The sequence below is a fragment of the Schistocerca gregaria genome, unplaced genomic scaffold (genome assembly GCF_023897955.1).
Source record: "Schistocerca gregaria isolate iqSchGreg1 unplaced genomic scaffold, iqSchGreg1.2 ptg000351l, whole genome shotgun sequence".
NCBI classification, from domain to species: domain Eukaryota; kingdom Metazoa; phylum Arthropoda; class Insecta; order Orthoptera; family Acrididae; genus Schistocerca; species Schistocerca gregaria.
The window spans coordinates 6,454,669-6,479,018 of NW_026061811.1; positions in this window are offsets into that span (position 1 = coordinate 6,454,669).

A 24,350-nucleotide genomic window follows, 5' to 3' on the forward strand; every position below is an offset into this window, starting at 1 on the left:
TAATAGCCAGTAAGAAGTAGTACAATTCAAGTTTTAGGTATCGGTTATTGACTTTTTAGCTGGCTTTGGTGCCTTGGACATTAGCTAGGACCTTAAGATTCTGCATGAAAGGAGGACTAGCAGCCGAGTTGCACGGGAGAATGTGAAAAGTGTTCTTATGTAGTAAAAACCTGAGAAATCCGTCGGTTTTCGTCATTTGTTATCGAATCGACTTAAAAACCAGATCGTCACATTGGCCGATCTTCTCTCTGAAACGGTTGTACTTATCGTCTGCAAAGCTATGTCGCGTGTTGCCGTAGGCGGAAACAGGAGAAGCACCATAACAGAACACAGATGAAGCTTCTAAGTTGATGTAATAGCCAGTAAGAAGTAGTACAATTCAAGTTTTATGTATCGGTTATTGACTTTGTAGCTGGCTTTGGTGCCTTGGACATGAGCTAGGACCTTAAGATTCTGCATGAAAGGAGGACTAGCAGCCGAGGTGCACGGGAGAATGTGAAAAGTGTTCATATGTAGTAAAAACCAGAGAAATACGTCCGTTTTCGTCATTTGTTATCGAATCGACTTAAAGCCAGATCGTCACATTGGCCGATCTTCTCTCTGAAATGGTTGTACTTATCGTCTGCAAAGCTATGTCGCGTGTTGCCGTAGGCGGAAACGGGAAAAGCACCATAATAGAACACAGATGAAGCTTCTAAGTTGATGTAATAGCCAGTAAGAAGTAGTCCAATTCAAGTTTTAGGTATCGATTATTGACTTTTTAGCTGGCTTTGGTGCCTTGGACATGAGCTAGGACCTTAAGATTCTGCATGAAAGGAGGACTAGCAGCCGAGTTGCACGGGAGAATGTGAAAAGTGTTCATATGTAGTAAAAACCTGAGAAATCCGTCCGTTTTCGTCATTTGTTATCGCATCGACTTAAAGCCATATCGACACATTGGCCGCTCTTCTCTCCGAAACGGTTGTACTTATCGTCTGCAAAGCTCTGTCGCGTGCTGCGGTATGCTGAGACACTACAAGCACCATAGTAGAACACAGATGAAGCTTCTAAGTTGATGTAATAGCCAGTAAGAGGTAGTACAATTCAAGTTATAGGTATTGAATATTGACTTTTTAGCTGGCTTTGGTGCCTTGGACATGAGCTAGGACCTTAAGATTCTGCATGAAAGGAGGGCTAGCAGCCGAGTTGCACGGGAGAATGTGAAAAGTGTTCATATGTAGTAAAAAAATGAGACATCCGTCCGTTTTCGTCATTTGTTATCGAATCGACTTAAAGCCACATCGTCACATTGGCCGCTCTTCTCTCTGAAACGGTTGTACTTATCGTCTGCAAAGCTATGTCGCGTGCTGCGGTATGCTGAGACACTAAAAGCACCATAGTAGAACACAGATCACGCTTCTAAGTTGATGTAATAGCCAGTAAGAAGTAGTACAATTCAAGTTTTAGGTATTGAATATTGACCTTTTAGCTGGCTTTGGTGCCTTGGACATGAGCTAGGATCTTAAGGTTCTGCATGAAAGGAGGACTAGCAGCCGAGTGGCACGGGAGAATGTGAAAAGTGTTCATATGTAGTAAAAAAATGAGACATCCGTCCGTTTTCGTCATTTGTTATCGAATCGACTTAAAGCCACATCGTCACATTGGCCGCTCTTCTCTCTGAAACGGTTGTACTTATCGTCTGCAAAACTATGTCGCGTGCTGCGGTATGCGGAGAAACTAAAAGCACCGTAGTAGAACACAGATGAAGCTTCTAAGTTGATGTATTAGCCAGTAAGAAGTAGTACAATTCTAGTTTTAGGTATTGATTATTGACTTTTTAGCTGGCTTTAGTGCCTTGGAGATGAGCTTGGATCTTAATATTCTGCATGAAAGGAGGACTAGCAGCCGAGTTGCACGGCAGAATGTGAAAAATGTTCATATGTAGTAAAAACCTTAGAAATCCGTCCGTTTTCGTCATTTGTTATCGAATCGACTTAAAGCCAGATCGTCACATTAGCCGCTCTTCTCTCTGAAACGGTTGTACTTATCGTCTGCAAAGCTATGTCGCGAGCTGTGGTATGCGGAGACACTAAACTCACCATAGTAGGAACAGATGAAGCATCTAAGTTGATGTAATAGCCAGTAAGAAGTAATCCAATTCAAGATTTGGGTATCGATTATTTACTTTTTAGCTGGCTTTGGTGCCTTGGACATGAGCTAGGACCTTAGGATTCTGCATGAAAGGAGGACTAGCAGCCGAGTTGCACGGGAGAATGTGAAAAGTGTTCATATGTAATAAAAACCTAGGAAATCCGTCCGTTTTCGTCATTTGTTATCGAATTGACTTAAAGCCAGATCGTCACATTGGCCGCTCTTCTCTCTGAAACGGTTGTCCTTATCGTCTACAAAGCTATGTCGCGTGCTGCGGTATGCGGAGACACTAAAAGCACCATAGTAGAACACAGATGAAGCTTCTAAGTTAATGTAATAGCCAGTAAGAAGTAGTACAATTCAAGTTTTAGGTATCGATTATTGATTTTTTAGCTGGCTTTGGTGCCTTGGACATGACCTAGGACCTTAAGATTCTGCATGAAAGGAGGACTAGCAGCCGAGTTGCACGGGAGAATGTGAAAAGTGTTCATATGCAGTAAAAACCTGAGACATCCGTCCGTTTTCGTCATTTGTTATCGAATCGACTTAAAGCCAGATCGTCACATTGGCCGCTCTTCTCTCTGAAACGGTTGTACTTATCGTCTGCTAAGCTATGTCGCGTGCTGCGGTATGCTGAGACACTAAAAGCACCATAGTAGAACACAGATGAAGCTTGTAAGTTGATGTAATACCCAGTAAGAATTAGTACAATTCAAGTTTTAGGTATTGATTATTGACTTTTTAGCTGGCTTTGGTGCCTTGGACATGAGCTAGGACCTTAAGATTCTGCATGAAAGGAGGACTAGCAGCCGAGTTGCACGGGAGAATGTGAAAAGTGTTCATATGTAGTAAATACCTGAGAAATCCGTCCGTTTTCGTCATTTGTTTTCGAATCGACTTAAAGCCAGATCGTCACATTGGCCGCTCTTCTCTCTGAAACGGTTGTACTTATCGTCTGCAAAGCTATGTCGCGTACTGCGGTATTCGGAGACACTAAATGCACCATAGTAGAACACAGATGAAGCTTCTAAAATGATGTAATAGCCAGTAAGAAGTAGTACAATTCAAGTTTTAGGTATCGGTTATTGACTTTTTAGCTGGCTTTGGTGCCTTGGACATTAGCTAGGACCATAAGATTCTGCATGAAAGGAGGACTAGCAGCCGAGTTGCACGGGAGAATGTGAAAAGTGTTCATATGTAGTAAAAACCTGAGAAATCCGTCCGTTTTCGTCATTTGTTATCGAATCGACTTAAAAGCCAGATCGTCACATTGGCCGATCTTCTCTCTGAAACGGTTGTACTTATCGTCTGCAAAGCTATGTCGCGTGTTGCCGTAGGCGGAAACAGGAGAAGCACCATAACAGAACACAGATGAAGCTTCTAAGTTGATGTAATAGCCAGTAAGAAGTAGTCCAATTCAAGTTTTATGTATCGGTTATTGACTTTGTAGCTGGCTTTGGTGCCTTGGACATGAGCTAGGACCTTAAGATTCTGCATGAAAGGAGGACTAGCAGCCGAGGTGCACGGGAGAATGTGAAAAGTGTTCATATGTAGTAAAAACCAGAGAAATACGTCCGTTTCCGTCATTTGTTATCGAATCGACTTAAAGCCAGATCGTCACATTGGCCGATCTTCTCTCTGAAATGGTTGTACTTATCGTCTGCAAAGCTATGTCGCGTGTTGCCGTAGGCGGAAACAGGAAAAGCACCATAATAGAACACAGATGAAGCTTCTAAGTTGATGTAATAGCCAGTAGGAAGTAGTCCAATTCAAGTTTTAGGTATCGATTATTGACTTTTTAGCTGGCTTTGGTGCCTTGGACATGAGCTAGGACCTTAAGATTCTGCATGAAAGGAGGACTAGCAGCCGAGTTGCACGGGAGAATGTGAAAAGTGTTCATATGTAGTAAAAACCTGAGAAATCCGTCCGTTTTCGTCATTTGTTATCGCATCGACTTAAAGCCATATCGACACATTGGCCGCTCTTCTCTCTGAAACGGTTGTACTTATCGTCTGCAAAGCTCTGTCGCGTGCTGCGGTATGCTGAGACACTACAAGCACCATAGTAGAACACAGATGAAGCTTCTAAGTTGATGTAATAGCCGGTAAGAGGTAGTACAATTCAAGTTATAGGTATTGAATATTGACTTTTTAGCTGGCTTTGGTGCCTTGGACATGAGCTAGGACCTTAAGATTCTGCATGAAAGGAGGGCTAGCAGCCGAGTTGCACGGGAGAATGTGAAAAGTGTTCATATGTAGTAAAAAAATGAGACATCCGTCCGTTTTCGTCATTTGTAATCGAATCGACTTAAAGCCACATCGTCACATTGGCCGCTCTTCTCTCTGAAACGGTTGTACTTATCGTCTGCAAAACTATGTCGCGTGCTGCGGTATGCGGAGAAACTAAAAGCACCGTAGTAGAACACAGATGAAGCTTCTAAGTTGATGTATTAGCCAGTAAGAAGTAGTACAATTCAAGTTTTAGGTATTGATTATTGACTTTTTAGCTGGCTTTGGTGCCTTGGACATGAGCTAGGACCTTAAGATTCTGCATGAAAGGAGGACTAGCAGCCAAGTTGCACGGGAGAATGTGAAAAGTTTTCATATGTAGTAAAAACCTGAGAAATCCGTCTGTTTTCGTCATTTGTTATCGAATCGACTTAAAGCCACATCGTCACATTGGCCGCTCTTCTCTCTGAAACGGTTGTACTTATCGTCTGCAAAACTATGTCGCGTGCTGCGGTATGCGGCGAAACTAAAAGCACCGTAGTAGAACACAGATGAAGCTTCTAAGTCGATGTAATAGCCAGTAAGAAGCAGTACAATTCAAGTTTTAGGTATTGATTATTGACTTTTTAGCTCGCTTTGGTGCCTTGGACATGAGCTAGGACCTTAAGATTCTGCATGAAAGGAGGACTAGCAGCCGAGATGCACGGGAGAATGTGAATAGTGTTCATATGTAGTAAAAACCTGAGAAATCCGTCCGTTTTCGTCATTTGTTATCGAATCGACTTAAAGCCAGATCGTCACATTGGCCGCTCTTCTCTCTGCAACGGTTGTACTTATCGTCTGCAAAACTATGTCGCGTGCTGCGGTATGCGGAGAAACTAAAAGCACCGTAGTAGAACACAGATGAAGCTTCTAAGTTGATGTAATAGCCAGTAAGAAGTAGTACAATTCAAGTTTTAGGTATTGATTATTGACTTTTTAACTGGCTTTGGTGCCTTGGACATGAGCTTGGATCTTAATATTCTGCATGAAAGGAGTACTAGCAGCCGAGTTGCACGGGAGAATGTGAAAAGTGTTCATATGTAGTAAAAACCTTAGAAATCCGTCCGTTTTCGTCATTTGTTATCGAATCGACTTAAAGCCAGATCGTCACATTAGCCGCTCTTCTCTCTGAAACGGTTGTACTTATCGTCTGCAAAGCTATGTCGCGTGCTGCGGTATGCGGAGGCACTAAAATCACCACAGTAGAACACAGATGAAGCTTCTAAGTTGATGTAACAGCCAGTAAGAAGTAGTACAATTCAAGTTTTAGGTATTGAATATTGACCTTTTTGCTGGCTTTGGTGCCTTGGACATGTGCTAGGACCTTAAGATTCTGCATGAAAGGAGGACTAGCTGCCGAGTTGCACGGGAGAATGTGAAAAGTGTTCATATGTAGTAAAAACCTGAGAAATCCATCCGTTTTCGTCATTTGTTATCGAATCGACTTAAAGCCAGATCGTCACATTATCCGCTCTTCTCTCTGAAACGGTTGTACTTATCGTCTGCAAAGCTATGTCGCGAGCTGTGGTATGCGGAGACACTAAACTCACCATAGTAGGAACAGATGAAGCATCTAAGTTGATGTAATAGCCAGTAAGAAGTAATCCAATTCAAGATTTGGGTATCGATTATTTACGTTTTAGCTGGCTTTGGTGCCTTGGACATGAGCTAGGACCTTAAGATTCTGAATGAAAGGAGGACTAGCAGCCGAGTTGCACGGGAGAATGTGAAAAGTGTTCATATGTAATAAAAACCTGAGAAATCCGTCCGTTTTCGTCATTTGTTATCGAATTGACTTAAAGAAAGATCGTCACATTGGCCGCTCTTCTCTCTGAAACGGTTGTACTTATCGTCTACAAAGCTATGTCGCGTGCTGCGGTATGCTGAGACACTAAAAGCACCATAGTAGAACACAGATCAAGCTTCTAAGTTGATGTAATAGCCAGTAAGAAGTAGTAAAATTCAAGTTTTAGGTATTGAATATTGAATTTTTAGCTGGCTTTGGTGCCTTGGACATGAGCTAGGACCTTAATATTCTGCATGAAAGGAGGACTAGCAGCCGAGTTGCATGAGAGAATGTGAAAAGTGTTCATATGTAGTAAAAACCTGAGACATCCGTCCGTTTTCGTCATTTGTTATCGAATCGACTTAAAGCCACATCGTCACATTGGCCGCTCTTCTCTCTGAAACGGTTGTACTTATCGTCTGCAAAACTATGTCGCGTGCTGCGGTATGCGGAGAAACTAAAAGCACCGTAGTAGAACACAGATGAAGCTTCTAAGTTGATGTATTAGCCAGTAAGAAGTAGTACAATTTAAGTTTTAGGTATTGATTATTGACTTTTTAGCTGGCTTTGGTGCCTTGGACATGAGCTAGGACCTTAAGATTCTGCATGAAAGGAGGACTAGCAGCCAAGTTGCACGGGAGAATGTGAAAAGTTTTCATATGTAGTAAAAACCTGAGAAATCCGTCTGTTTTCGTCATTTGTTATCGAATCGACTTAAAGCCAGATCGTCACATTGGCCGCTCTTCTCTCTGAAACGGTTGTACTTATCGTCTGCAAAACTATGTCGCGTGGTGCGGTATGCGGCGAAACTAAAAGCACCGTAGTAGAACACAGATTAAGCTTCTAAGTTGATGTAATAGCCAGTAAGAAGCAGTACAATTCAAGTTTTAGGTATTGATTATTGACTTTTTAGCTCGCTTTGGTGCCTTGGACATGACCTAGGACCTTAAGATTCTGCATGAAAGGAGGACTAGCAGCCGAGATGCACGGGAGAATGTGAATAGTGTTCATATGTAGTAAAAACCTGAGAAATCCGTCCGTTTTCGTCATTTGTTATCGAATCGACTTAAAGCCAGATCGTCACATTGGCCGCTCTTCTCTCTGAAACGGTTGTACTTATCGTCTGCAAAGCTATGTCGCGTACTGCGGTATTCGGAGACACTAAAAGCACCATAGTAGAACACAGATGAAGCTTCTAAAATGATATAATAGCCAGTAAGAAGTAGTACAATTCAAGTTTTAGGTATCGGTTATTGACTTTTTAGCTGGCTTTGGTGCCTTGGACATGAGCTAGGACCTTAAGATTCTGCATGAAAGGAGGACTAGCAGCCGAGTTGCACGGGAGAATGTGAAAAGTGTTCATATGTAGTAAAAACCTGAGAAATCCGTCCGTTTTCGTCATTTGTTATCGAATCGACTTAAAAGCCAGATCGTCACATTGGCCGATCTTCTCTCTGAAACGGTTGTACTTATCGTCTGCAAAGCTATGTCGCGTGTTGCCGTAGGCGGAAACAGGAAAAGCACCATAACAGAACACAGATGAAGCTTCTAAGTTGATGTAATAGCCAGTAAGAAGTAGTCCAATTAAAGTTTTATGTATCGGTTATTGACTTATTAGCTGGCTTTGGTCCCTTGGACATGAGCTAGGACCTAAAGATTCTGCATGAAAGGAGGACTAGCAGCCGAGTTGCACGGGAGAATGTGAAAAGTGTTCATATGTAGTAAAAACCAGAGAAATACGTCCGTTTTCGTCATTTGTTATCGAATCGACTTAAAGCCAGATCGTCACATTGGCCGATCTTCTCTCTGAAATGGTTGTACTTATCGTCTGCAAAGCTATGTCGCGTGTTGCCGTAGGCGGAAACAGGAAAAGCACCATAATAGAACACAGATGAAGCTTCTAAGTTGATGTAATAGCCAGTAAGAAGTAGTCCAATTCAAGTTTTAGGTATCGATTATTGAATTTTAGCTGGCTTTGGTGCCTTGGACATGAGCTAGGACCTTAAGATTCTGCATGAAAGGAGGACTAGCAGCCGAGTTGCACGGGAGAATGTGAAAAGTGTTCATATGTAGTAAAAACCTGAGACATCCGTCCGTTTTCGTCATTTGTTATCGCATCGACTTAAAGCCATATCGACACATTGGCCGCTCTTCCCTCTGAAACGGTTGTACTTATCGTCTGCAAAGCTCTGTCGCGTGCTGCGGTATGCTGAGACACTACAAGCACCATAGTAGAACACAGATGAAGCTTCTAAGTTGATGTAATAGCCAGTAAGAGGTAGTACAATTCAAGTTATAGGTATTGAATATTGATCTTTTAGCTGGCTTTGGTGCCTTGGACATGGGCTAGGACCTTAAGATTCTGCATGAAAGGAGGGCTAGCAGCCGAGTTGCACGGGAGAATGTGAAAAGTGTTCATATGTAGTAAAAACCTGAGACATCCGTCCGTTTTCGTCATTTGTTATTGAATCGATGTAAAGCCAGATCGTCACATTGGCCGCTCTTCTCTCTGAAACGGTTGTACTTATCGTCTGCAAAGCTATTTCGCGTACTGCGGTATTCGGAGACACTAAAAGCACCACAGTAGAACACAGATGTAGCTTCTAAGTTGATGTAATATCCAGTAAGAAGTAGTACAATTCAAAATTTAGGTATCGATTATTGACTTTTTACCTGGCTTTGGTGCCTTGGACATGAGCTGTTACCTTATGATTCTGCATGAAAGGAGGACTAGCAGCCGAGTTGCACTGGAGAATGTGAAAACTGTTCAAGTGTAGTAAAAACCTGAGAAATCCGTCCGTTTTCGTCATTTGTTATCGAATCGACTTAAAGCCAGATCGTCACATTGGCCGCTCTTCTCTCTGAAACGGTTGTACTTATCGTCTGCAAAGCTATGTCGCGTGCTGCGATATGCTGAAACACTAAAAGCACCACAGTAGAACACAGATGTAGCTTCTAAGTTGATGTAATATCCAGTAAGAAGTAGTACAATACAAGTTTTAGATATCGATTATTGACAGTAAGAAGTAGTACAATTCAAGTTGTAGGTATTGAATATTGACCTTTTAGCTGGCTTTGGGTCCTTGGACATGAGCTAGGACCTTAAGTTTCTGCATGAAAGGAGGACTAGCAGCCGAGTTGCACGGGAGAATGTGAAAAATGTTCATATGTAGTAAAAAAATGAGACATACGTCCGTTTTCGTCATTTCTTATCGAATCGACTTAAAGCCACATCGTCACATTGGCCGCTCTTCTCTCTGAAACGGTTGTACTTATCGTCTGCAAAACTATGTCGCGTGCTGCGGTATGCGGAGAAACTAAAAGCACCGTAGTAGAACACAGATGAAGCTTCTAAGTTGATGTAATAGCCAGTAAGAAGTAGTACAATTCAAGTTTTAGGTATTGATTGTTGAGTTTTTAGCTGGTTTTGGTGCCTTGGACATGAGCTAGGACCTTAATATTCTGCATGAAAGGAGGACTAGCAGCCGAGTTGCACGGGAGAATGTGAAAAGTGTTCATATGTAGTAAAAACCAGAGAAATACGTCCGTTTTCGTCATTTGTTATCGAATCGACTTAAAGCCACATCGTCACATTGGCCGCTCTTCTCTCTGAAACGGTTGTACTTATCGTCTGCAAAGCTATGTCGCGTGCTGCGATATGCTGAAACACTAAAAGCACAATAGTAGAATACAGATCAAGCTTCTAAGTTGATGTAATAGCCAGTAAGAAGTAGTACAATTCAAGTATCGATTATTGGCTTTTTAGCTGGCTTTGGTGCCTTGGACATGAGCTAGGACCTTAAGATTCTGCATGAAAGGAGGACTAGCAGCCGAGTTGAACGGGAGAATGTGAAAAGTGTTTTATGTAGTAAAAACCTGAGAAATCCGTCCGTTTTCGTCATTTGTTATCGCATCGACTTAAAGCCATATCGACACATTGGCCGCTCTTCTCTCTGAAACGGTTGTACTTATCGTCTGCAAAGCTCTGTCGCGTGCTGCGGTATGCTGAGACACTACAAGCACCATAGTAGAACACAGATGAAGCTCCTAAGTTGATGTAATAGCCAGTAAGAGGTAGTACAATTCAAGTTATAGGTATTGAATATTGATCTTTTAGCTGGCTTTGGTGCCTTGGACATGAGCTAGGACCTTAAGATTCTGCATGAAAGGAGGGCTAGCAGCCGAGTTGCACGGGAGAATGTGAAAAGTGTTCATATGTAGTAAAAACCTGAGACATCCGTCCGTTTTCGTCATTTGTTATTGAATCGATGTAAAGCCAGATCGTCACATTGGCCGCTCTTCTCTCTGAAACGGTTGTACTTATCGTCTGCAAAGCTATTTCGCGTACTGCGGTATTCGGAGACACTAAAAGCACCACAGTAGAACACAGATGTAGCTTCTAAGTTGATGTAATATCCAGTAAGAAGTAGTACAATACAAGTTTTAGGTATCGATTATTGACTTTTTAGCTGGCTTTGGTGCCTTGGACATGAGCTGTTACCTTAAGATTCTGCATGAAAGGAGGACTAGCAGCCGAGTTGCACGGGAGAATGTGAAAACTGTTCAAGTGTAGTAAAAACCTGAGAAATCCGTCCGTTTTCGTCATTTGTTATCGAATCGACTTAAAGCCAGATCGTCACATTGGCCGCTCTTCTCTCTGAAACGGTTGTACTTATCGTCTGCAAAGCTATGTCGCGTGCTGCGATATGCTGAAACACTAAAAGCACAACAGTAGAATACAGATCAAGCTTCTAAGTTGATGTAATAGCCAGTAAGATGTAGTACAATTCAAGTTTTAGGTATTGAATATTGACCTTTTAGCTGGCTTTGGTGCCTTGGACATGAGCTAGGACCTTAAGATTCTGCATGAAAGGAGGACTAGCAGCCGAGTTGCACGGGAGAATGTGAAAAATGTTCATATGTAGTAAAAGAATGAGACATCCGTCCGTTTTCGTCATTTGTTATCGAATCGACTTAAAGCCACATCGTCACATTGGCCGCTCTTCTCTCTGAAACGGTTGTACTTATCGTCTGCAAAACTATGTCGCGTGCTGCGGTATGCGGAGAAACTAAAAGCACCGTAGTAGAACACAGATGAAGCTTCTAAGTTGATGTAATAGCCAGTAAGAAGTAGTACAATTCAAGTTTTAGGTATTGATTGTTGACTTTTTAGCTGGTTTTGGTGCCTTGGACATGAGCTAGGACCTTAATATTCTGCATGAAAGGAGGACTAGCAGCCGAGTTAACGGGAGAATGTGAAAAGTGTTCATATGTAGTAAAAACCAGGGACATACGTCCGTTTTCGTCATTTGTTATCGAATCGACTTATAGCCAGATCGTCACATTGGCCGCTCTTCTCTCTGAAACGGTTGTACTTATCGTCTGCAAAGCTATGTCGCGTGCTGCGATATGCTGAAACACTAAAAGCACAATAGTAGAATACAGATCAAGCTTCTAAGTTGATGTAATAGCCAGTAAGAAGTAGTACAATTCAAGTATCGATTATTGGCTTTTTAGCTGGCTGTGGTGCCTTGGACATGTGCTAGGACCTTAAGATTCTGCATGAAAGGAGGACTAGCAGCCGAGTTGCACTAGAGAATGTGAAAAGTGTTCATATGTAGTAAAAACCTGAGAAATCCGTCCGTTTTCGTCATTTGTTATCGAATCGACTTAAAGCCAGATCGTCATATTGGCCGATCTTCTCTCTGAAATGGTTGTACTTATCGTCTGCAAAGCTATGTCGCGTGTTGCCGTAGGAGGAAACAGGAAAAGCACCATAATAGAACACAGATGAAGCTTCTAAGTTGATGTAATAGCCAGTAAGAAGTAGTCCAATTCAAGTTTTAGGTATCGATTATTGAATTTTAGCTGGCTTTGGTGCCTTGGACATGAGCTAGGACCTTAAGATTCTGCATGAAAGGAGGACTAGCAGCCGAGTTGCACGGGAGAATGTGAAAAGTGTTCATATGTAGTAAAAACCTGAGAAATCCGTCCGTTTTCGTCATTTGTTATCGCATCCACTTAAAGCCTTATCGACACATTGGCCGCTCTTCCCTCTGAAACGGTTGTACTTATCGTCTGCAAAGCTCTGTCGCGTGCTGCGGTATGCTGAGACACTACAAGCACCATAGTAGAACACAGATGAAGCTTCTAAGTTGATGTAATAGCCAGTAAGAGGTAGTACAATTCAAGTTATAGGTATTGAATATTGACCTTTTAGCTGGCTTTGGTGCCTTGGACATGAGCTAGGACCTTAAGATTCTGCATGAAAGGAGGGCTAGCAGCCGAGTTGCACGGGAGAATGTGAAAAGTGTTCATATGTAGTAAAAACCAGAGAAATACGTCCGTTTTCGTCATTTGTTATCGAATCGACTTAAAGCCACATCGTCACATTGGCCGCTCTTCTCTCTGAAACGGTTGTACTTATCGTCTGCAAAGCTATGTCGCGTGCTGCGATATGCTGAAACACTAAAAGCACAATAGTAGAATACAGATCAAGTTTCTATGTTGATGTAATAGCCAGTAAGAAGTAGTTCAATTCAAGTATCGATTATTGGCTTTTTAGCTGGCTTTGGTGCCTTGGACATGAGCTAGGACCTTAAGATTCTGCATGAAAGGAGGACTAGCAGCCGAGTTGAACGGGAGAATGTGAAAAGTGTTCATATGTAGTAAAAACCTGAGAAATCCGTCCGTTTTCGTCATTTGTTATCGCATCGACTTAAAGCCATATCGACACATTGGCCGCTCTTCTCTCTGAAACGGTTGTACTTATCGTCTGCAAAGCTCTGTCGCGTGCTGCGGTATGCTGAGACACTACAAGCACCATAGTAGAACACAGATGAAGCTTCTAAGTTGATGTAATAGCCAGTAAGAGGTAGTACAATTCAAGTTATAGGTATTGAATATTGATCTTTTAGCTGGCTTTGGTGCCTTCGACATTAGCTAGGACCTTAAGATTCTGCATGAAAGGAGGGCTAGCAGCCGAGTTGCACGGGAGAATGTGAAAAGTGTTCATATGTAGTAAAAACCTGAGACATCCGTCCGTTTTCGTCATTTGTTATTGAATCGATGTAAAGCCAGATCGTCACATTGGCCGCTCTTCTCTCTGAAACGGTTGTACTTATCGTCTGCAAAGCTATGTCGCGTACTGCGGTATTCGGAGACACTAAAAGCACCACAGTAGAACACAGATGTAGCTTCTAAGTTGATGTAATATCCAGTAAGAAGTAGTACAATACAAGTTTTAGGTATCGATTATTGACAGTAAGAAGTAGTACAATTCAAGTTTTAGGTATTGAATATTGACCTTTTAGCTGGCTTTGGTGCCTTGGACATGAGCTAGGACCTTAAGATTCTGCATGAAAGGAGGACTAGCAGCCGAGTTGCACGGGAGAATGTGAAAAATGTTCATATGTAGTAAAAAAATGAGACATCCGTCCGTTTTCGTCATTTGTTATCGAATCGACTTAAAGCCACATCGTCACATTGGCCGCTCTTCTCTTTGAAACGGTTGTACTTATCGTCTGCAAAACTATGTCGCGTGCTGCGGTATGCGGAGAAACTAAAAGCACCGTAGTAGAACACAGATGAAGCTTCTAAGTTGATGTAATAGCCAGTAAGAAGTAGTACAATTCTAGTTTTAGGTATTGATTGTTGACTTTTTAGCTGGTTTTGGTGCCTTGGGCATGAGCTAGGACCTTAATATTCTGCATGAATGGAGGACTAGCAGCCGAGTTGCACGGGAGAATGTGAAAAGTGTTCATATGTAGTAAAAACCAGAGAAATACGTCCGTTTTCGTCATTTGTTATCGAATCGACTTAAAGCCACATCATCACATTGGCCGCTCTTCTCTCTGAAACGGTTGTACTTATCGTCTGCAAAGCTATGTCGCGTGCTGCGATATGCTGAAACACTAAAAGCACAATAGTAGAATACAGATCAAGCTTCTATGTTGATGTAATAGCCAGTAAGAAGTAGTTCAATTCAAGTATCGATTATTGGTTTTTAGCTGGCTTTGGTGCCTTGGACATGAGCTAGGACCTTAAGATTCTGCATGAAAGGAGGACTAGCAGCCGAGTTGAACGGGAGAATGTGAAAAGTGTTCATATGTAGTAAAAACCTGAGAAATCCGTCCGTTTTCGTCATTTGTTATCGCATCGACTTAAAGCCATATCGACACATTGGCCGCTCTTCTCTCTGAAACGGTTGTACTTATCGTCTGCAAAGCTCTGTCGCGTGCTGCGGTATGCTGAGACACTACAAGCACCATAGTAGAACACAGATGAAGCTTCTAAGTTGATGTAATAGCCAGTAAGAGGTAGTACAATTCAAGTTATAGGTATTGAATATTGATCTTTTAGCTGGCTTTGGTGCCTTGGACATGAGCTAGGACCTTAAGATTCTGCATGAAAGGAGGGCTAGCAACCGAGTTGCACGGGAGAATGTGAAAAGTGTTCATATGTAGTAAAAACCTCAGACATCCGTCCGTTTTCGTCATTTGTTATTGAATCGATGTAAAGCCAGATCGTCACATTGGCCGCTCTTCTCTCTGAAACGGTTGTACTTATCGTCTGCAAAGCTATTTCGCGTACTGCGGTATTCGGAGACACTAAAAGCACCACAGTAGAACACAGATGTAGCTTCTAAGTTGATGTAATATCCAGTAAGAAGTAGTACAATTCAAGATTTAGGTATCGATTATTGACTTTTTAGCTTGCTTTGGTGCCTTGGACATGAGCTGTTACCTTAAGATTCTGCATGAAAGGAGGACTAGCAGCCGAGTTGCACGGGAGAATGTGAAAACTGTTCAAGTGTAGTAAAAACCTGAGAAATCCGTCCGTTTTCGTCATTTGTTATCGAATCGACTTAAAGCCAGATCGTCACATTGGCCGCCCTTCTCTCTGAAACGGTTGTACTTATCGTCTGCAAAGCTATGTCGCGTGCTGCGATATGCTGAAACACCAAAAGCACCACAGTAGAACACAGATGTAGCTTCTAAGTTGATGTAATATCCAGTAAGAAGTAGTACAATACAAGTTTTAGGTATCGATTATTGACAGTAAGAAGTAGTACAATTCAAGTTTTAGGTATTGAATATTGACCTTTTAGCTGGCTTTGGGTCGTTGGACATGAGCTAGGACCTTAAGATTCTGCATGAAAGGAGGACTAGCAGCCGAGTTGCACGGGAGAATGTGAAAAGTGTTCATATGTAGTAAAAACCTCAGACATCCGTCCGTTTTCGTCATTTGTTATCGAATCGACTTAAAGACATCGTCACATTGGCCGCTCTTCTCTCTGAAACGGTTGTACTTATCGTCTGCAAAACTATGTCGCGTGCTGCGGTATGCGGAGAAACTAAAAGCACCGTAGTAGAACACAGATGAAGCTTCTAAGTTGATGTAATAGCCAGTAAGAAGTAGTACAATTCAAGTTTTAGGTATTGATTGTTGACTTTTTAGCTGGTTTTGGTGCCTTGGACATGAGCTAGGACCTTAATATTCTGCATGAAAGGAGGACTAGCAGCCGAGTTAACGGGAGAATGTGAAAAGTGTTCATATGTAGTAAAAACCAGAGAAATACGTCCGTTTTCGTCATTTGTTATCGAATCGACTTATAGCCAGATCGTCACATTGGCCGCTCTTCTCTCTGAAACGGTTGTACTTATCGTCTGCAAAGATATGTCGCGTGCTGCGATATGCTGAAACACTAAAAGCACAATAGTAGAATACAGATCAAGCTTCTAAGTTGATGTAATAGCCAGTAAGAAGTAGTACAATTCAAGTATCGATTATTGGCTTTTTAGCTGGCTTTGGTGCCTTGGACATGAGCTAGGACCTTAAGATTCTGCATGAAAGGAGGACTAGCAGCCGAGTTGCACGGGAGAATGTGAAAAGTGTTCATATGTAGTAAAAACCTGAGAAATCCGTCCGTTTTCGTCATTTGTTATCGCATCGACTTAAAGCCATATCGACACATTGGCCGCTCTTCCCTCTGAAACGGTTGTACTTATCGTCTGCAAAGCTCTGTTGCGTGCTGCGGTATGCTGAGACACTACAAGCACCATAGTAGAACACAGATGAAGCTTCTAAGTTGATGTAATAGCCAGTAAGAGGTAGTACAATTCAAGTTATAGGTATTGAATATTGACCTTTTAGCTGGCTTTGGTGCCTTGGACATGAGCTAGGACCTTAAGATTCTGCATGAAAGGAGGGCTAGCAGCCGAGTTGCACGGGAGAATGTGAAAAGTGTTCATATGTAGTAAAAACCTGAGACATCCGTCCGTTTTCGTCATTTGTTATTGAATCGATGTAAAGCCAGATCGTCACATTGGCCGCTCTTCTCTCTGAAACGGTTGTACTTATCGTCTGCAAAGCTATGTCGCATACTGCGGTATTCGGAGACACTAAAAGCACCACAGTAGAACACAGATGTAGCTTCTAAGTTGATGTAATATCCAGTAAGAAGTAGTACAATACAAGTTTCAGGTATCGATTATTGACAGTAAGAAGTAGTACAATTCAAGTTTTAGGTATTGAATATTGACCTTTTAGCTGGCTTTGGTGCCTTGGACATGAGCTAGGACCTTAAGATTCTGCATGAAAGGAGGACTAGCAGCCGAGTTGCACGGGAGAATGTGAAAAATGTTCATATGTAGTAAAAAAATGAGACATCCGTCCGTTTTCGTCATTTGTTATCGAATCGACTTAAAGCCACATCGTCACATTGGCCGCTCTTCTCTCTGAAACGGTTGTACTTATCGTCTGCAAAACTATGTCGCGTGCTGCGGTATGCGGAGAAACTAAAAGCACCGTAGTAGAACACAGATGAAGCTTCTAAGTTGATGTAATAGCCAGTAAGAAGTAGTACAATTCTAGTTTTAGGTATTGATAGTTGACTTTTCAGCTGGTTTTGGTGCCTTGGGCATGAGCTAGGACCTTAATATTCTGCATGAATGGAGGACTAGCAGCCGAGTTGCACGGGAGAATGTGAAAAGTGTTCATATGTAGTAAAAACCTGAAACATCCGTCCGTTTTCGTCATTTGTTATTGAATCGATGTAAAGCCAGATCGTCACATTGGCCGCTCTTCTCTCTGAAACGGTTGTACTTATCGTCTGCAAAGCTATTTCGCGTACTGCGGTATTCGGAGACACTAAAAGCACCACAGTAGAACACAGATGTAGCTTCTAAGTTGATGTAATATCCAGTAAGAAGTAGTACAATTCAAGATTTAGGTATCGATTATTGACTTTTTAGCTGGCTTTGGTGCCTTGGACATGAGCTGTTACCTTAAGATTCTGCATGAAAGGAGGACTAGCAGCCGAGTTGCACGGAAGAATGTGAAAACTGTTCAAGTGTAGTAAAAACCTGTTAAATCCGTCCGTTTTCGTCATTTGTTATCGAATCGACTTAAAGCCAGATCGTCACATTGGCCGCTCTTCTTTCTGAAACGGTTGTACTTATCGTCTGCAAAGCTATGTCGCGTGCTGCGATATGCTGAAACACTAAAAGCACCACAGTAGAACACAGATGTAGCTTCTAAGTTGATGTAATATCCAGTAAGAAGTAGTACAATACAAGTTTTAGGTATCGATTATTGACAGTAAGAAGTAGTACAATTCAAGTTTTAGGTATTGAATATTGACCTTTTAGCTGGCTTTGGGTCCTTGGACATGAGCTAGGACCTTAAGATTCTGCATGAAAGGAGGACTAGCAGCCGAGTTGCACGGGAGAATGTGAAAAATGTTCATATGTAGTAAAAAAATGAGACATCCGTCCGTTTTCGTCATTTGTTATCGAATCGACTTAAAGCCACATCGTCACATTGGCCGCTCTTCTCTCTGAAACGGTTGTACTTATCGTCTGCAAAACTATGTCGCGTGCTGCGGTATGCGGAGAAACTAAAAGCACCGTAGTAGAACACAGATGAAGCTTCTAAGTTGATGTAATAGCCAGTAAGAAGTAGTACAATTCAAGTTTTAGGTATTGATTGTTGACTTTTTAGCTGGTTTTGGTGCCTTGGACATGAGCTAGGACCTTAATATTCTGCATGAAAGGAGGACTAGCAGCCGAGTTGCACGGGATAATGTGAAAAGTGTTCATATGTAGTAAAAACCAGAGAAATACGTCCGTTTTCGTCATTTGTTATCGAATCGACTTAAAGCCACATCGTCACATTGGCCGCTCTTCTCTCTGAAACGGTTGTACTTATCGTCTGCAAAGCTATGTCGCGTGCTGCGATATGCTGAAACACTAAAAGCACAATAGTAGAATACAGATCAAGCTTCTAAGTTGATGTAATAGCCAGTAAGAAGTAGTACAATTCAAGTATCGATTATTGGCTTTTTAGCTGGCTTTGGTGCCTTGGACATAAGCTAGCACCTTAAGATTCTGCATGAAAGGAGGACTAGCAGCCGAGTTGAACGGGAGAATGTGAAAAGTGTTCATATGTAGTAAAAACCTGAGAAATCCGTCCGTTTTCGTCATTTGTTATCGCATCGACTTAAAGCCATATCGACACATTGGCCGCTCTTCTCTCAGAAACGGTTGTACTTATCGTCTGCAAAGCTCTGTCGCGTGCTGCGGTATGCTGAGACACTACAAGCACCATAGTAGAACACAGATGAAGCTTCTAAGTTGATGTAATAGCCAGTAAGAGGTAGTACAATTCAAGTTATAGGTATTGAATATTGATCTTTTAGCTGGCTTTGGTGCCTTGGACATGAGCTAGGACCTTAAGATTCTGCATGAAAGGAGGGCTAGCAGCCGAGTTGCACGGGAGAATGTGAAAAGTGTTCATATGTAGTAAAAACCTGAGACATCCGTCCGTTTTCGTCATTTGTTATTGAATCGATGTAAAGCCAGATCTTCACATTGGCCGCTCTTCTCTCTGAAACGGTTGTACTTATCGTCTGCAAAGCTATTTCGCGTACTGCGGTATTCGGAGACACTAAAAGCACCACAGTAGAACACAGATGTAGCTTCTAAGTTGATGTAATATCCAGTAAGAAGTAGTACAATTCAAGATTTAGGTATCGATTATTGACTTTTTAGCTGGCTTTGGTGTCTTGGACATGAGCTGTTACCTTAAGATTCTGCATGAAAGGAGGACTAGCAGCCGAGTTGCACGGGAGAATGTGAAAAGTGTTCATATGTAGTAATAACTTGAGAAATCCGTCCTTTTTCGTCATTTGTTATAGAATCGACTTAAAGCCAGATCGTCACATTGGCCGCTCTTCTCTCTGAAACGGTTGTGCTTATCGTCTGCAAAGCTATGTCGCGTGTTGCCGTAGGCGGAAACAGGAAATGCACCATAGTAGAACACAGACGAAGCTTCTAAGTTGATGTAATAGCCAGTAAGAAGTAGTCCAATTCAAGATTTAGGTATCGATAATTCACTTTTTAGCTGGCTTTCGTGCCTTCGACATGAGCTAGGACTTAAAGATTCTGCATAAAAGGATGACTAGCAGCCCAGTTGAACGGGAGAATGTGAAAAGTGTTCATATGTAGTAAAAACCTGAGAAATCCGTCCGTTTTCGTCATTTGTTATCGAATCGACTTAAAGCCAGATCGTCACATTGGCCGCTCTTCTCTCTGAAACGGTTGTACTTATCGTCTGCAAAGCTATGTCGCGTACTGCGGTATTCGGAGACACTAAAAGCACGATAGTTGAACACAGATGAAGCTTCTAAGATGATGTAATAGCCAGTAAGAAGAAGTACAATTCAAGTTTTAGGTATCGATTATTGACTTTTTAGCTAGCTTTGGTGCATTGGACATGAGCTAGGAGCTTAAGATTCTGCATGAAAGGTGGACTAGCAGCCGAGTTCCACGGGAGAATGTGAAAATTGTTCATATGTAGTAAAAACCTGAGAAATCCGTCCGTTCTCGTCATTTGTTATCGAATCGACTTAAAGCCAGATCGTCACATAGGCCGCTCTTCTCTCTGAAACGGTTGTGCTTATCGTCTGCAAAGCTATGTCGCGTGTTGCCGTAGGCGGAAACAGGAAAAGCACCATAGTAGAACACAGATGAAGCTTCTAAGTTGATGTAATAGCCAGTAAGAAGTAGTCCAATTCAAGATTTAGGTATCGATTATTGACTTTTTAGCTGGCTTTGGTGCCTTGGACATGAGCTAGGACTTTAAGATTCTGCATAAAAGGAGGACTAGCAGCAGAGTTGCACGGGAGAATGTGAAAAGTGTTCATATGTAGTAAAAACCTGAGAAATCCGTCCGTTTTCGTCATTTGTTATCGAATCGACTTAAAGACAGATCGTCACATTGGCCGCTCTTCTCTCTGAAACGGTTGTACTTATCGTCTGCAAAGCTGGGTCGCGTGCTGCGGTATACGGAGACACTAAAATCACCATAGTAGAACACAGATGAAGCTTCTAAGTTGATGTAATAGCCAGTAAGAAGTAGAACAATTCAGGTTTTAGGTATCGATTATTGACTTTTTAGCTGGCTTTGGTGCCTTGGACATGAGCTAGGACCTTAAGATTCTGCATGAAAGGAGGACTAGCAGCCGAGTTGCATGTGAGAATGTGAAAAGTGTTCATATGTAGTAAAAACCTGAGAAATCCGTCCGTTTTCGTCATTAGTTATCGAATCGACTTAAAGCCAGATCGTCACTTTGGCCGCTCTTCTCTCTGAAACGGTTGTACATATCGTCTGCAAAGCTATGTCGCGTGCAACGGTATGTGGAGACACTAAAATCACCATAGTAGAACACAGATGAAGCATCTAAGTTGATGTAATAGCCAGTAAGAAGTAATACAATTCAAGTTTTAGGAATCGATTATTGACTTTTAAGCTGGCTTTGGTGCCTTGGACATGAGCTAGGACCTTAAGATTCTGCATGAAAGGAGGACTAGCGGCGGAGTTGCACGGGAGAATGTGAAAAGTGTTCATATGTAGTAAAAACCTGAGAAATCCGACCGTTTTCGTCATTTGTTATCGAATCGACTTAAAGCCAGATCGTCACATTGGCCGCTCTTCTCACTGAAACGGTTGTACTTATTGTCTGCAAAGCTATGTCGCGTTGTGCGGTATGCGGAGACACTAAAAGCACCTTAGTAAAACACAGATGAAGCTTCTAAGTTGATGTAATACCCAGTAAGAAGTAGTACAATTCAAGTTTTAGATATTGAATATGAAACTTTTAACTGGCTTTGGTGCCTTGGACATGAGCTAGGACCTTAAGATTCTGCGAGAAAGGAGGACTAGCAGCCGAGTTGCACGGGAGAATGTGAAAAGTGTTCATATGTAGTAAAAACCTGAGAAATCCGTCCGTTTTCGTCATTTGTTATCGAATCGACCTAAAACCAGATCGTCACATTGGCCGCACTTCTCTCTGAAAAGGTTGCACTCATCGTCTGCAAAGCTATGTCGCATGCTGCGGTATGCGGAGACACTAAAAGCACCATAGTAGAACACAGACGAAGCTTCTATGTTGACGTAATAGCCCGTAAGATGTAGTCCAATTCAAGATCTACGTATCGATTATTGACTTTTTAACTGGCTTTGGTGCCTTGGACATGAGATAAGACCTTGACATTCTGCATGAAAGGAGGACTAGCAGCCGAGTTGCACGGGAGAACGTGAAAAGTGTTCATATGTAGTAAAAACCTGAGAAATCCGTCCGTTTTCGTCATTTGTTATCGAATCGACTTAAAGCCAGATGGTCACATAAGCCGCTCTTCTCTGTGAAACGGTTGTACATATCGTCTGCAAAGATATGTCGCGTGCAGCGGCATGTGGAGACACTAAAATCACTATAGTAGAACACAGATGAAGCATCTAAGTTGATGTAATAGCCAGTAAGAAGTAGTACAATTCAAGTTTTAGGAATCGATTATTGACTTATTAGCTGGCTTTGGTGCCTTGGACATGAGCTAGGACCTTAAGATTCTGCATGAAAGGAGGACTAGCAGCCGAGTTGCACGGGAGAATGTGAAAAGTGTTCAAATGTAGTAAAATCATGAGAAATCAGTCCGTTTTCGTCATTTGTTATCGAATCGACTTGAAGAAAGATCGTCACATTGGCCGCTCTTCTCTCTGAAACGGTTGTACTTATCGTCTGCAAACCTATGTCGCGTGCTGTGGTATGCTAAGACACTAAAAGCCCCATAGTAGAACACAGATCAAGCTTCTAAGTTGATGTAATAGGCAGTAAGAAGTAGCACAATTCAAGTTTTAGGTAATGAATATGGAACTTTTAGCTGGCTTTGGTGCCTTGGACATGAGCTACGACCTTGAGATTCTGACTGAAAGGAGGACTAGCAGCCGAGTTGCACGGGAGAATGAGAAAAGTGTTCATATGTAGTAAAAACCTGAGAAATCCGTCCTTTTTCGTCATTTGTTATCGAACCGACTTAAAGCCAGATCGTCACATTGGCCGCTCTTCTCTCTGAAACGGTTGTGCTTATCGTCTGCAAAACTATGTCGCGTGCTGCGGTATGCGGAGAAACTAAAAGCATCGTAGTAGAACACAGATGAAGCTTCTAAGTTGATGTAATAGCCAGTAAGAAGTAGTCCAATTCAAGTTTTAGGTATCGATTATTGACTTTTTAGCTGGCTTTGGTACCTTGGAAATGAGCTAGAACTTTAAGATTCTGCATAAAAGGAGGACTAGCAGCCCAGTTGCACAGGAGAATGTCAAAAGTGTTCACATGTAGTAAGAACCTGAGACATCCGTCCGTTTTTGTCATTTGTTATCAATCGACTTAAAGCCAGATCGTCACATTGGCCGCTCTTCTCTCTGAAACGGTTGTACTTATCGTCTGCAAAGCTATGTCGCGTGCTGCGGTATGCGGAGATACTAAAATCACCATAATAGAACTCAGATGAAGCTTCTAAGTTGATGCAATAGCCAGTAAGAAGTAGAACAATTCAAGTTTTAGGTATCATTTATTGACTTTTTAGCTGGCTTCGGTACCTTGGACATGAGCTAGGACGTTATGATTCTGCATGAAAGGTGGACTAGCAGCCGAGTTGCACGGGAGAATGTGAAAAGTGTTCATATGTAGTAAAAACCTGAGACATCAGTCAGTTTTCGTCATTTGTTATTCAATCGACTTAAAGCCAGATCGTCACATTGGCAGCTCTTCTCTCTGAAACGGTTGTACTTATCGTCTGCAAAGCTATGTCGCGTGCTGCGGTATGCGGAGACACTAAAAGCACCATAGTTGATCACAGATGATGCTTCTAAGTTGATGTAATAGCCAGTAAGAAGTAGTACAATTCAAGTTTTAGGTATCGGATATTGACTATTTACCCTTCTTTGGTGCCTTGGACACGAGCTAGGAACTTAAGATTTTGCATGAAGGAGGACTAGCAGCCGAGTTGCACGGGAGAATGTGAAAAGTGTTCATATGTAGTAAAAACCTGAGAAATCCGTCCGTTTTCGTCATTTGTTATCGAATCGACTTAAAGCCAGATCGTCACATTGGCCGCTCTTCTCTCTGAAACGGTTGTACTTATCGTCTGCAAAGCTATGTCGCGTGCTGCGGTATGCGGAGACACTAAAAGCACCTTAGTAAAACACAGATGAAGCTTCTAAGTTGATGTAATACCCAGTAAGAAGTAGTACAATTCAAGTTTTAGGTATTGAATATGGACCTTTTAGCTGGCTTTGGTGCCTTGGACATGAGCTAGGACCTTAAGATTCTGCATGAAAGGAAGACTAGCAGCCGAGTTGCACGGGAGAATGTGAAAAGTGTTCATATGTAGTAATAACCTGAGAAATCCGTCCTTTGTCGTCATTTGCTATCGAATCGACATAAAGCCAGATCGTCACATTGGCCGCTCTTCTCTCTGAAACGGTTGTACTTATCGTCTGCAAAGCTATGTCGCGTGTTGCCGTAGGCGGAAACAGTAAAAGCACCATTGTAGAACACAGATGAAGCTTCTACGTTGATGTAATAGCCAGTAAGAAGTAATCCAATTCAAGATTTAGGTATCGATTATTGACTTTTTAGCTGGCTTTGGTGCCTTGGACATGAGCTAGGACTTTAAGATTCTGCATAAAAGGAGGACTAGCAGCCCAGTTGCACGGGAGAATGTGAAAAGTGTTCATATGTAGTAAAAACCTGAGAAATCCGTCCGTTTTCGTCATTTGTTATCGAATCGACTTAAAGCCAGATCGTCACATTGGCCGCTCTTCT